This window comes from Lissotriton vulgaris, chromosome 7, assembly GCF_964263255.1.
Source record: "Lissotriton vulgaris chromosome 7, aLisVul1.2, whole genome shotgun sequence".
NCBI lineage: Eukaryota > Metazoa > Chordata > Amphibia > Caudata > Salamandridae > Lissotriton > Lissotriton vulgaris.
Window position 1 is genome coordinate 952,216,023 of NC_141695.1, and position 14,224 is coordinate 952,230,246.

Consider the following 14,224-nt stretch of genomic DNA (forward strand, 5'->3'; position numbering starts at 1 on the left):
GTGCCAGAACAATGACTGCTGCCATCCTCAAAGAGGTCTACTGCAAATGTAGAACCCCTTAAGTACCCTACTAATTGATTTCAGATGTTTCCCTTCCAATAAAAAAATTTACCACCTGCTCCCAGTACTTCTAAATTTAGGAATTCCTAAATGCGATTCCTTGAAAAATCGCAATTAGCGATTTTTGATGCATACACTTTTTTGAGATTTTTTTGCAATTCCTTAAAATTGCGATTTTTTAAGGAATCGCAAAAAAAATTGCGAATTCGCAAAATGTGAAAAATACAATTTTTCTTGATGCATCTCAAAAACAGGAATTGCATTCGCAAACGGACGATTTTTGCGATTCGCACCGTTTGCGAATGCAATTCTGCTTGATGCATGTGGGCATTAGTGTGTAGAAGCTACATCACATACCTTACATAGCTAGTATAAAATAAAATAAAACGTTTTAACAAGTATTGTAGCACTGGACGACAAAAGGCACACCAACAGGTGTCTCTTGCTCTTCTCTATGATGTATTAGACTCATTCTGATTCAGTATGTTATGAGCAGGGTCACTGGAATTAAAAGAGAGGGGAGGGCCAAATGATGCAGCAGGGTTGTCTAAATGATGAAGCATGAAAACGTGTATTATGCTGCACAATGTGACACATCTTGTGCTAGTATTACTTCATCATTTTGTCATTTTTCCACTTCTTAACACTGTCTGGGAAAAGGCTGCACCTCATTAGTAGGGGTTTAAACTTCAAAATTAGCAATCAGCAACATAAATGTGACCAGTCAACCTTTGCAGAGGACCTTCTACTTCAAAGCAACAAGAGTTGCTGCATTTTTTTAGTAACTTTTGAACCTTTTTAAGCTAGAAACAAATTTGTTGTGTTAAGATCGGAGATTATGCCTCAGATGATGGATTATGTTGCAAATGGGGCAAAATCATAAGTATGCAAAAAGAGCATGGTCCACAATTGCATAACTCCAGTGGCCCTAGTTATGAGTCAGAAACCCTGCAAGAGAAAATCTTATTTCCAGGGTTTTTTGCAGATTTCTGAACCCTCTCTTTGGACCCTTGATATGGTAGACACACACAACTGTTGGTTTTATAATAATACAATTGTATTTATTAGGTACAATCAACACATACACCTTGTGCATCCTTTTGACCTGTAACCAATTAATCTAACACCTCAATCAATTAATCAGTGATTTATAAAGCGCACTACATACCCGCGAGTGTCTCAAGGTGCCGTGGGGGGCAAGGCCGCTACAGGTCGAACAGCCAGGTCTTGAGTATCCTCCTGAAGGTCAGCAGGTCTTGGGGCTGTGGTAGGCGAGGTGGGAGGGAGTTCCATGTCTTGGCAGCGAGGTGGGAGAAGGATCTCCCGCCGGTGGTTGTTCTTCAGATGCGTGGGATGATGGCGAGTGAGAGGTCGGCGGAGCGTAGCAGGCGGTTGGGGATGTAAAAGGAAAGTCGTCTGTTGAGGTAGACTGGGCCGGTCATGTGGAATGCCTTGTGTGCGTGGATGAGGAGCTTGAAGGATACCCTCTTGTTGATGGGGAGAGGTGCAGGTTTCTCAGGTGGGGGGTGATGTGGCCGTGGCGTGGTACCTCGAGGATCAGTGGTGCAGAGGCGTTTTGAATGCGTTGTAGTCGTTTGATGAGCTTGGTAGGCGCTCCCACATAGAGGGTGTTTCCGTAGTCGAGTCTGCTGCTGATGATGGCCTGGTTGACTGTCTTTCTTGTATCTGTTGGGTTCCATCTGTAGATCTTGCGGAGCATGTGGAGGGTGCTGAAGCAGGAGGAGGAGACGGCATTGACTTGTTTGTCATTGAGAGTGTTGAGTCGAGGATGAGTCCCAAGTTGCGTGCGTGGTCGGTGGGTGTTGGGGCTGCCCCCAGTGCCGTCAGCCACCAGGAGTTGTCCCAGGCTGAAGGGTTGGAGCTGAGGATGATGATCACCATCTTGTCTGAGTTCAGCTTCAGACGGCTGATCTTCATCCAGTCGGCGTTGGCCTTCATTCCTTTTGTGGAGGTTGGCTTTAGCGGTGATGGATTCCTTGGTGAGGGAGAGGATCAGTTGAGTGTCGTCAGCATAGGAGATTATGTTGAGGTCGTGCTGTCGGGCGACGTTTGCGAGCAGGGCCATTTATATGTTAAACAGTGTCGGGCAGAGGAAGGATCCCTGGGGTACGCCGCAGATGATCTTGTAGGCTTCGGATCGGAATGGGGGAGGGTGGACGCTCTGAGTTCTGCCGGAGAGGAAGGAGGTGGTCCATTTTGGATCCTTGTCTCGGATCCCTGTGGCGTAGAGGCGTGCGCATAGTGTGCAGTGGCAGACGGTGTTGAAGGCGGCGGAGAGGTCTAGGAGAATGAGTGCTGCAGTTTCACCATTGTCCAGCAGGGTCCTGATGTCGTCTATGGCGGCGATGAGGGCGGTCTCGGTGCTGTGGTTTCTGCGGAACCCTGACTGGGAATGTTCCAGGATTCTGTTCTCTTCGAGGTATCAGGTCAGCTGTCTGTTGACGATCTTCTCGAGGACCTTGGTCGGGAACGGGAGCAGGGAGATGGGCCGGAAGCTCTTGAGATCTCTTGGGTCTGCCTTGGGTTTTTTGAGTAGGGCGTTGATCTCGGCCTAACATATATATATATATATATATATATATGAGGTACGTGGCGCTCCTAGTCAGCATACAGCATTCAGCCGAACAGACAGCTCAGGAACCAGCAAGACCCGTAGTTTGGTGCAAATGTTTTATTTAGTGTTTAGCCCAGCACCAGTCCGCCATGACGCGTTTCGGCTAGAGATAGCCTTGATCACATGACAACGTCACGAGGGCTGATCACCCTTTTAAAGTGCAATATGCCATCACATGGTATTAGAAACAGAAAAAATACTCTCAATGTTTCTAGTTCTCGAAACTAGTAATTACGGCATGAATGCCCGTATACTATTGTACAATGTCACACAATTTAGCATCACAAATGACTGTTAATACAATATACACTATACAATTGTGCACTATGTAGAACCTTCACTTCTATTACAGTACAAATTCATGTATGTATATTTACAAAGCACTGGCAATGATAGACTTTTAAAATTCTTATAAAAGTTAAAAGAGCTATAAATAGTTATATAAATATAAAAATATAACTAAAATTTGTAATTAATTAATTAATTAATAAACAAGTTTGATCGAGGTATCATGTTGTAAACTCCATAGATCAATTGAGTGCAATACTGCCCATGTGGGCATGTACCCATGCCAAGGGTGTAAACAATGTACTTGTGCAAAATGTGCTTATTGTGCAACATAAGTTGATGGCAAAAAAGTGCTACCAAGTGCGTGAAGTATTAAAATCTGAAAGAAAATTATCTATTGGTCATGGAGGGTGAAGGGGATGTTAAACAGTTAAATATAATGTCCAATCTACAGTTCATAGTCACATAGAATAACCTGTACAACATGCATCTACTCAACGTAACTCAAGGATTTTTACGAGTTTTAAATGATTTAGATGATTTAGGCTAACTAGCTCAGTGTGTCCCACTCAGATAATTTCACAGATAGGTGTGGCAGTCCTCCCCAATATTAAGGCCATGCGGTGCCTTGGTGTCTAAAAGGATGATATAGCGAGTCTCAAGCTTTCTTAAAAGGGACTCCCTATCACCGCCTCTCCTTTGGGGAGGAACACAATCTATTGCGAAATACTTAAGTAGGGATGCATCCTTTCCATGTTTGCTCTCGAAGTGCCTGGCCACAGGGTAAGCTGCATCTGCATGGGTAATCGCACGCAGATGTTGCAGTATACGCTTATGCACCTGTGGCCTAGTGCTGCCAACATATCTTAGGCCACATGGGCACTCCAAGACATACACAACAAATTCTGATTTACAGTTTAATTTTTGTTGGATCTTAATTGGAAAGGGTGAGAGAGGAGTAAAGACTTCAGTTTTGCTGGTGCCATGTTTGCACGCTTTACAGCTTGAACATCTTATAAAGCCTTTACTATCATTGAGCCATGTTCCTGATACCACTTCAGGGCTGCTAGATACAAGACTATCCTTCATTGAGTGCGCTTTGCGATAGGTAATGCTGGGATTAGTACTGATGGCTGATCCGATTACTGGATCACAAGAGACTAAGGACCAATTGTCCTTGATTATTTTATGGATACTTTTGTATTGTCTGTTATATGCCATAATCAATCTTGTCTCGCCATCGGTGCCCACAGTAGTAGGACTTGCCTGTGCACTACCTGAGCCCAGGAGTGCATTTCTGTCAATTTTATTGGCCCTGTGGGTAGCATTGTCTATCGTATCGGTAAACAAGCACACTCAAAATCGCGTCCTACCGGTAGTCCTCGGACAGCGTTTCTGGATATATATATATGTGTGTGTGTGTGTGTGTGTTGTGTGTGTATTACTAGCCACCTGGTTATTGTACAGGCTAAACGATTAATATTTGCCCTAACTTAATTAAGCTAAGCAATGTATTTAAAAAGCTGGCGGGATTGCAGAGGTGTGGCGCCCCGGCCAGGGCGACTGACCCTGAAATCTGGGGTTCACGGTTTGATCCCCAGCTCCGGCGGCAGGTTAGCCCCAGCACCATTTGACTCTGGACAATAGCTTGCTTAATCTTCCTGACGGCCCCCAGCGCCTAGAGACCCTTATGGGTGATTGTTCGCGCTTTACAAATGTGGATTATTATTATAGTGGTGCCAGTGCATCTACCCTCAAGCATTCAGTTCTTGTGTCTCTACTCCTCCCAAAACCTTATTTCTTTTATACCCCTCTTCTCAATTATTGTCTCTGGAGAGGGGAGCGGGGTTTCTGTGCAGTCTTCATATCTGCACTGTACACAACAAATAACATTTTAGTCAGAGACACCTTCAAAAGGCAAGAAAATGTATCCAATCTTGCTTCTATCTACCTTCCAGATTTGTTCTATGTGAGGCCAGGTGGCCTTGCAATGATATTCACTACATACAGATCTCTGAGCAGCAGAAGTGAAGATTCCTCTTCACAGCATTTCTGTTTTTTTTTTTTAGAGCAACAAATGCCAACCTGCTGCTAAAATAATATGGTGATCATGAACATTCTGTTAGCTATCATCACCATTCAAACTAGTATTCCTCTAGGCCCTGTACGCTGCACATATACTCTCTAAACAGTTAATTAATCTCATTTTGGTCATTTAATTAGGCCTGATTTGTATGTAAAGTTTGTATTATCAGGAAAGCCCTACAGCATATGTCAACACCAGTTGTCTCAGAAATGCAATGTAATTGAAGCAGTCATTTGTATCAATATCACTTAATTCATCGTCCTAGTCTAGATTTGCTTACAATGAGTGCTTACACAATTCAGATATCCCCCTTTACAGTATTTTATGATCATTACAAATTGTCATAGGAGATTATTCTTTTATTGTAGTAACAGCATGCATGTTACCCTATAGGTAGCTGTCGTCACATAACTTTTGGAATGTTGTGAATGCCACAGGCTCACAGAAACATCAGCACACATCAAGTGTTGCTGCATTTGAAATGTGACATCAGATACCCAAGAAATGTGTTATGGTAGATGCAGTCTTTTGTCTTTATTTCACTTTCGTTATTCCAGTTGTGAAGAAACAAGCTTTTTACAGGCTTCCCACTACTATTTGCCCCCATTTGGACTACTGTCTACTGTTTTTTGGCATTGAAAGAGCACTGAGGCCTGCTAACCAGACTTTAGTGCCAGTGTTCTAAACCTTTACAAAGTGTATGCTGAATTGGCTACCCTTAATTGTCAAGGAGTGGTTTACTTATAAGTCCCAAGTATATGGTGCCCAGGCATGTAAGACAGAGTGTCTACAAAGGGCTACAGCACTGATTGTGTCACCCTGTGTGTGACAAGGTACAACATGTGTCCAAGCCTGCCTCTGCAGACTAGAAGGGCAGTGGTAACACTTCTAGTTCAACCTTGCCATTTAAACTAATGGGAAAGCACTGACTTCCCTTATTATATATAAGACATCACTAAGGAACACCTATTGAGCTCTAAGGCAGAAAGCTGTAAATTATTAGGTAGGACATGTATTTTTATATATGTCTTAAGAGCAACACTTCAAAATTGTCATTTTTCTGTGGAAGGGTTAGTAGCCTATTAGTTAACACAGTGTTAATTTCTGACCCTTCAGCCAGGCTAACTTTTAAATCGGACTATCTAGGTGGGTTCTGTAAGTTATCAAATGAATCTTGACATTAAACCCAACTTGATGCCTGAGTAGAATTTAATGTCGCTATTAAAGAAATGCAACTTTTAGATAGTTGCCACTCTGTGACCCAGTGGGCCAGTGGCCTCACATGGTCACTGGCCACCAAACAGCTTTTTTTCCCACCTGGGGAGTTATGTCAATGACTCTGAGACTTAGTAAAAGTGGCAGCCTGCTGCAGGTTGAGGTGTTACCTGCCCTTCACAGGAAGCCACTCTGTGTTAGCCCAAAAGGCGAGCTTCAAAAAAGAAGCCACCTTTGGTGGGCAAATGGCATTCACACTCCCAAAGGCTCTGAAATTTTTTCAGGTAGATGGGCTGGTGACAGGGACAGAGAGGGGATATCAGTGCCCAACCCGATTTTCTCGAGGGCGTATAGCCCACAGTTAGCCACACCTCTACGGTGGGCTACCAAGCTCCTAACATATGAGGAAACGTCACAACATCTTGAGAGTGGGCAGAAAAGTGCACACTTGGATTGCTAGATGTCATACATAGCTGGAAGGTCATCCCCACGTAGGAAGGCACTGGTAGCCCACTGGCTAATGAGCGCATCACCCCTCATTCCACTTTCTGGAAATAAATTTGGCAACTTTTGCACTCTGAACCTTAGATCAAGTCATATAACAAAGGACTGCTCTGCTGCCCCCTGGAGAGCACAAAGAGAGTCTGCACCATCTGCTGGGCTGCACCTGCTGCACATTGGGCTAGCAAAGAGAGAACTGTGACTGTGGCTTCTGACTCAAGGAAAAGTCAAGGCCCAGACCAAAGAAGTGACTCCAAGGGTCAGGCAGCTGACCTCCTCAAACCAGCACTAGGGCCATTAAAGCTGGAGTAGCCCAATTCAGTAACTTAATGGACACTTAAGGAGAATTGCCCCTAACTGCCGCTGGGTGCCCCAAGAGAATGATCCTCTACAGCCAAAACTTGCACCTGAGTCAACTAGACCCGGAAGGGTTGTCTGAGTCCAAATAGGTTGCCCAAGTGGGACACCCTCTCCCACAAAAAGATATCACTGGGGCCGCTGTACACAGAGACTGGTGGTACAGCCACAGTCCTACTCTGTCACCAGCAGTACCGCTCCACCTTCTCCGCTGCTGAGCCTCCAGCTTCCCCGTGAGGTGTTCTAGGCCGCTGTCTGCAGTTTGTGAGCCCCGTTCCAGCCTTGCCTGATTACATCGCCTTGGTGGGTGTAATTTTCCGCACTGTCTTTGGTATGGTTTTGTATTGTTTTTTTTTTTATTATCTCATTGGATTGTGTTGTTTTGTTGGGTTCATTTGCTCTTTTACATCTGTTTGTCACTGATTGTGCCCTCTCTGCTTTTACCTACCATTGCTGCCCCCTGTGGCCTTTCCCCCTGTCCACACCCATTTTCCCACCCCCAGCTGCTCATCTCTCCCCTACTTAATGGCACAGTGGGAGTGCCTAAGGCAATCCCGTCTGTGCCCGTCGTGACCCGATGGCGACCAGGGCCAGGAACCCTGCATCTTGAAGTAACACAAGAAGGGAGTGAAGAGGTAAGGCTCACAAGAGCAGAAGAGGTGCCGCGGTGGGGAAATATCCTGGTGAGGAGGTTACCTTGAAATTTGTGTGACTATAGGTACCCCTTCCTTCCCGTTTTGAAGGCTCATGGGACATTATCTGGGTGAAATAGGAAACCCATTCAGCAATATACCTACTGGGGTATAGTATACTGTGCATATTAAATGTATGTGCACCACTTAGTTAGGATTATATGTAAATACACAGTTGTTTTGCTTTGAGTGTAGAAGGGATCTCGTCTGGGTCCTGATGAGAAGCGAGGGGAGGGCTTTGAAACATGTTGACACAGAAGACACTGCTCTTTAAAGCATGGTATCTCCATCTCATTCCCCACTTTTAACAATACCAGCTCAAAGAAACATTAAAATTATTTTTTTCCATTGAGCCTGGTATTTTTTAATTTTTCACCATTCACTCACTTCTGACCCTTCCACTCACACTCCTACACCACACATAGTATTGTTTTTCATAACTAGTGCTCCTACATAGTCGTGAGGGGTATTTAAACAAAGCTGTGTGCTTTCCACCATTGTAGGAGACACACATAGTCTGGAGGAACAATTCTATTGCTTCCCATAAGGGTGGATCCCTTTTTTTTTGACCCTGCATCTTGAGCCAACCACTGCTACAGCACAGAGGCCCTCCATGCACTCAGACTCAGAAACTGCCAACAGGCCACACCAAACATAACCCATGGCCAGTTCTCCTACCTCCACTGCCACCAGACCTTCACCAATATCCCGGCCTCCAACACCGCCACAACCAATACCGGCGACACCCTAAAATGTATCCTCCTCTTCGTGCGCTCCATGCACAAACACGCCGTGGAGATCTGGAACCTACTCAACTCTCTCTTGCCCGACATCGCCTTCTTCACTGAGTACAGGACCAATGCCTCCTCTGCCCCCAACATCAATACCGCCATCCCGGACGGATACAAGATCTAGAGGAAGGATGCCCCAACCACCCAGGAGGGGGCCTCGCCATCGCCAACAAGTAACACCCTCCCCCTCACCACCTCCAGCGAAACCTTCCCCTCTGCCGAACACCTGCAATTCCAGATCTCGACCAGCCCCAACTCCATACTCCGCGGAACACTCGTCTACTGACCCCCCATACCCCCTTCGTCGCCACCATCACCAACCTCTTCGCACCCCACCCCATCACCTCAATGAACTACATACTCACCTGAACTTCCATCTCAACAACCCCAGTGACCCCAACTCTACCACTTTTCATGACAACCTTGACAACATCGAACTTAAACAAGTCGTCACCGCACCAACCCACAGGGCAGGACACACCCTCAATCCCATCTTCGCAGCAGGAAACAGCATTCACTTCAGCCACACAACCCAACCCACCTGGACCGGCAACTACTGCATACATTTCACCGTCAACAAACCCAAGGCACCCAAACCAGCCCCTCTCCCACCACAAAGGAACTGGAGCAAGGTCACTGACGAGCAATTCAACTCCACCCCCACCCGAGACAACCACACCCTGGCATCCAACATCACAAACAGAGAACTCCACACTTGGATCTACAACTGTGCAGACGAGCTCGTCCGCAATGCAACACCGACAAACAGCACCCCAGGTAAGCCGTCTGGTTCACCACCGATCTCCAAGATGCCAGATGCACCTGCAGACGCATGGAGAAGAACTGGAGAAACACCAAGACACCCGAAAACCACACAACCTATAAGGACGCCATGACAGACTACCACAACTGAATCAGAACCACTAAGAGGACAACTCCACCAACTCCAAGGAACTCTTCACTATCATTCAGGAATTCACCAACCCCATGGTGAAGCCACAGACACCACCCCGTCCCAAGACCCAAGCTTGGAACCTACTTCCACCTCAAGATCAAAAATCTCTACGCCAACTTTATCAACCATCCACCAGACGCCATCCTGTCCCCCAGACACACCAGCCAGCCCACCATCTCCACCTGGATGCCGATCTCAGCTGAAGACACCACCTCAAACATGAAAGGCATCCATTCAGGGGTCCCTACCGACCCCTGCCCTCCACACATCTACCACAGAGCCGCCACCGCCATCGCACCCGAACTACAATGGACCATCAACACCACCTTCGAAAAAGGCACCTTCCCAGATGACTGGAAATGCGCAGATGTCAGGCCCCTGCTCGAATAGCCCACAGCTGACCCAACCGACTTCAAGAACTACCAGCCCATCTCGCTCCTCCCCTTTGCGGCCAAAGTTGCAGAGAAAACAGTCAACAGGGAACTGACACGATTCATCAAAGACAACGCCATCCTCGACCTTTCCCAACCTGGATTCTGAAGCAGCCTCAGCACAGAGACCGCCCAACTCGCCACTACAGACGACATTCGCACCCTCCTGGACCAGGGCCACTCAGCAGCCCTTATCCTACTCGACCTATCAGCAGCCTTCAACACAGTCTCCCACCCCGCACTTGTCGTCAGACTACACAACGCAGGCATTCAAGGAACAGCCCTAGACTGTATCTGATCATTCCTCCCCAGAAGAAGCCAAAGAATCAGACTGCCATCCTTCCTCTTCTATCCCACAAAAATCACCTGCGGAGTGCCGCAGGGGTCATCACTGAGCCTGATCTTCTTCAACATCTACATGGCCCCCCTCACCGCCATCATCCGACAACACGGCCTCAACATCATAGCCTACGCTGATGACACACAGCTCATTCTCTATCTCACCACAGACCCCACCAACGCCAGACTCATCTTCCAGGAAGGAATGTAGGAGGTTGCAGTCTGGATGACCAACAGCTGCCTAAAGCTCAACGCCAAGAAGACAGAAGTCCTCGTCCTTGGAACCACCCCTTCAGCATGGGACAACACCTGGTGGTTGACCACCCTTGGAAGCCCACCAACCCCCCCGGACCATGTCAAAAACCTCAGCATCGTACTCGACTCATCCCTCACCATCAACTGACAGGTCAACGCCGTCACCTCCAGCTGCTTCAATACCCTCTGCATCGTCCGTAAGACTTTCAAATGGATCCCCCCTGAGTCAAGGAAGACAGTCACCCACGCACTCAGCACCAGCAGACTGGACTGTGGAAATACATTCTATGCCGGGCATAAACAAGTCCCTACTCAGAAAACTCCAGACGATACAGAACACCGCCGCCAGACTCCTTCTCAGCTTCCCCAGCACGAAAACGTTAGCCAACACCTACGAAGGCTCCACTGGCTTCCCGTAGAGAAAAGAGTCACCTTCAAAATCCTCACCCACGCCTACAAATGCCTACATAACACCGGACCCAAATACCTCAACAACAAAACCAACTTCCACATACCCAAAAGAAACCTCTGATCTTCCAATCTTGCTCTGGCCAAAACCCCACGCATCCACAGGGACAGAGCAGGTGGAAGATCCTTCTCTCACATTGAGGCAAAAACCTGCAACAAGCTCCCGGCAGACATTAGACGTGCCCCCTCCCTGAACATCTTCAGGAAGACACTCAAGACCTGGCTCTTTAGCTACAGATCTGCTCCAACCCCCCCACCCCCAGCACCTTGAGACCCTCACAGGTGAGTAGCACGCTTACAATACCCTGATTGATTGACTGATGAAGGTTGAAATCACTGGCAGTGGCAGGCAGTAACATATACCCCAAAAAAGTGCCATCCGTAATCCTCTCACAGCCTCCCTTAACCTAAGAGATTAACTTCAGTAGAACTGTGCATTAAGCCAGCTCAATCCTAAAATAGATGCGACAGATGATAAAGCACTAACAAAAGGAAATGAGGGGAGATACTTATCCTGCCTTGCCCTGAGAGGAGTGAAAAACACTTATTAGGAGAAGAACAAAAGGTCCATCATCAGGCATGCAGTAATTTTAGCTGTGCCAATGCATTTTGATGTTTGGTGTCATGTGGTTTATGAAATATTGTGAACATTTAGGTTCACCAAATGTTCACCTTGGTCATATATTACCCTTTACCATGAACAAACCCTACAGGGTGTTTGCCGCTATAAGCCCTACCCTAGACGCTGTCAGAGGTTAGTACAAGTGGTGTGTTTGACTATATCTACTGATAATTATCTCATGGAAGTCAGTAAGAGAGAAGACTGGTTCTTATTAGAATAGAATTGAATAATTACCTAATTGTGTAAAATAATACAGCATGTGGTCGACCAAGTACTAAAAACTAGCATTGACGCAGCCAATAGGCCTTTTGGATGTAAATGTCTTTGTCACTGATTGCGAAGTTTGCTTTGGAGGTTGTATGAATGGATGAGAGGGTAAATGAGAGAAGTGTTCAAGATTTGAATGAATGGATGAATGAAGGAGAGCATGATTAGAGTGCATGAGTTATAGCTTTATGAGTGCATGCATAGGTAAATGAGTAGGCTAGTGAATTGATTTATGATTGAAGTTCATTGATGGGAAGGTGAATGGGAGTTGACAGATATGTTTAAATAGGTAGGGTCATGACTTGGTATTGACAAATATTAGATGAAAATGACCTGTAGTTCTCAACCTGTAAATATTTCTAAAGACCATCATTCACAGCCTTACTTTCATGTACGTTGAAGAGCATGTAAATGAATGACCTAAATGAACCAGATGTTGCCACCATTGTGCCAGGGTAAGCATTACACAAAAAAATGGCCTTTTATGCAATAGATGCCAAGGTCAGCATTATATTAGGCTTTGGCACCCTCTTGCCAAATGAGCCCAAAATATTCCAAGGATTACCACCGTTCTGCCATGGTCAGCATTAATCAAAGTGGTATCTTCATGCCATGGATGTTCACATTATCCTAAGACTAACACCATAATATATGGCCATGGCCGGCACGGTGCCAGGGCCAGCAAAGTGGGCATAATCCTGCAATTGATACCAATCATATATTAGGAATAACCAAAATTGTGCCAGGGCTAGCATTATGCCAAGAGTGTACACCATCAAGCACTGTGTGCCAACGGTATGCCGCGGATTATTATTAGGCCCAGGTGAAATTTAAATGACCCCGCATAATACCAGGCTATTTGCATTATTCTTGGTACGTGATGAACTCAAAGCGAGCAGCTATTACTCGAACAGCTCATGTGTTTTGCTCACAAGTTTGTACTGTGTAATGCATTCTGTGTAAAAAACTGAAACAAGGAAACATTTTGCTCTCAAATATAGCACTGAATGATGGATTCTCCTGAACTTTTGCATAATTACGTGAAAGGAATTTTGTGAATTTCACACACCTTTGAATACCATCATTGTGCCGGGGCCAGCATTGTCCAGCAGGTGGTCCCATCATCACCTTATGGATGCCCACATTATACCACCATTATCACACACCATCAAAGCAGTGACAGTGTTAGCCAAATTGGTTACCATCGTGCGATGAATTACATAATGCTAATAATTAATGCCACCATGCCATAGCCATTACTCTGCTAAGGATGTGCACATCATTTCATGGATCCCCATCTTAAACTAAGAATAACCACTATTGCCCAAGAGACAGCATTAACCAAAATGGATAGTATCACACCCTGGATGCCCACAATATGTAAATCATTAACTCCATTATCCCTAGAGCCAACAATCTAGAGTTGGGCAATATCATGACATCGATAAACACATTATATCAGGAGTTGGCAACGAGTTTTCACACCATTATGCCAGGGCCCGCATTTTGCCACACTGGATACCATGATTAAATACATAATGATTATCAAGAGACTAAAATCTATTTGTTCATACGTCCGATTCCATTGTGGAAGAGGCAGGTGTGTATTTGTTTTCATATTCTTGGAAGCTGACGACTGACCATTGTCTAATATATGAGTTTACGTTTGCATGTTGTCTGACCCAGTACTGCTCTACGGTATGATGTTATGTAGCAGTCTGGGTGCAGCAGTATATGTAATGTAATTATAAGATCAGTTGAGTGCATACTCCTATTTAATTGTAGACTTTGTGTATGCAATTCAGACTTTGGATATAGTATAAGGATATACTTGGAGTCCTGGTTTGTTTATGTTTTAAAGTTGTATTCTTCTATTTATTCATGACTCTATTTTTAATCAAGCTCCAAGATATTACAAAGGTTGGTTGTAGGTATTTGCAAAAACAACAATTGATGGATAGAAAGCAGAACAAAGTCATACATTCACCCTAGTACAGAGATCTGTGCCTAAATCCATCGTTTTTTTGCTCACCATGCCATTCCAGTTTGGACCCAGCCATATGCAAATCAGTCTTAACCCTGCACCCAATGGGAACAGGCCAGCCCGAACTGCCAGGCCAGGTCCTCCCTGGACTGGAAACAAGCATCATGGGGCCGGTTTTGGGCTTTCAGCCCTCATCAGCCAGGATAGCTTGACAGTGGCATGGAGAGCACGGGACGCATGTTTAGGCATACCCGTCCCAATCGGGGTGACAAGTGCAA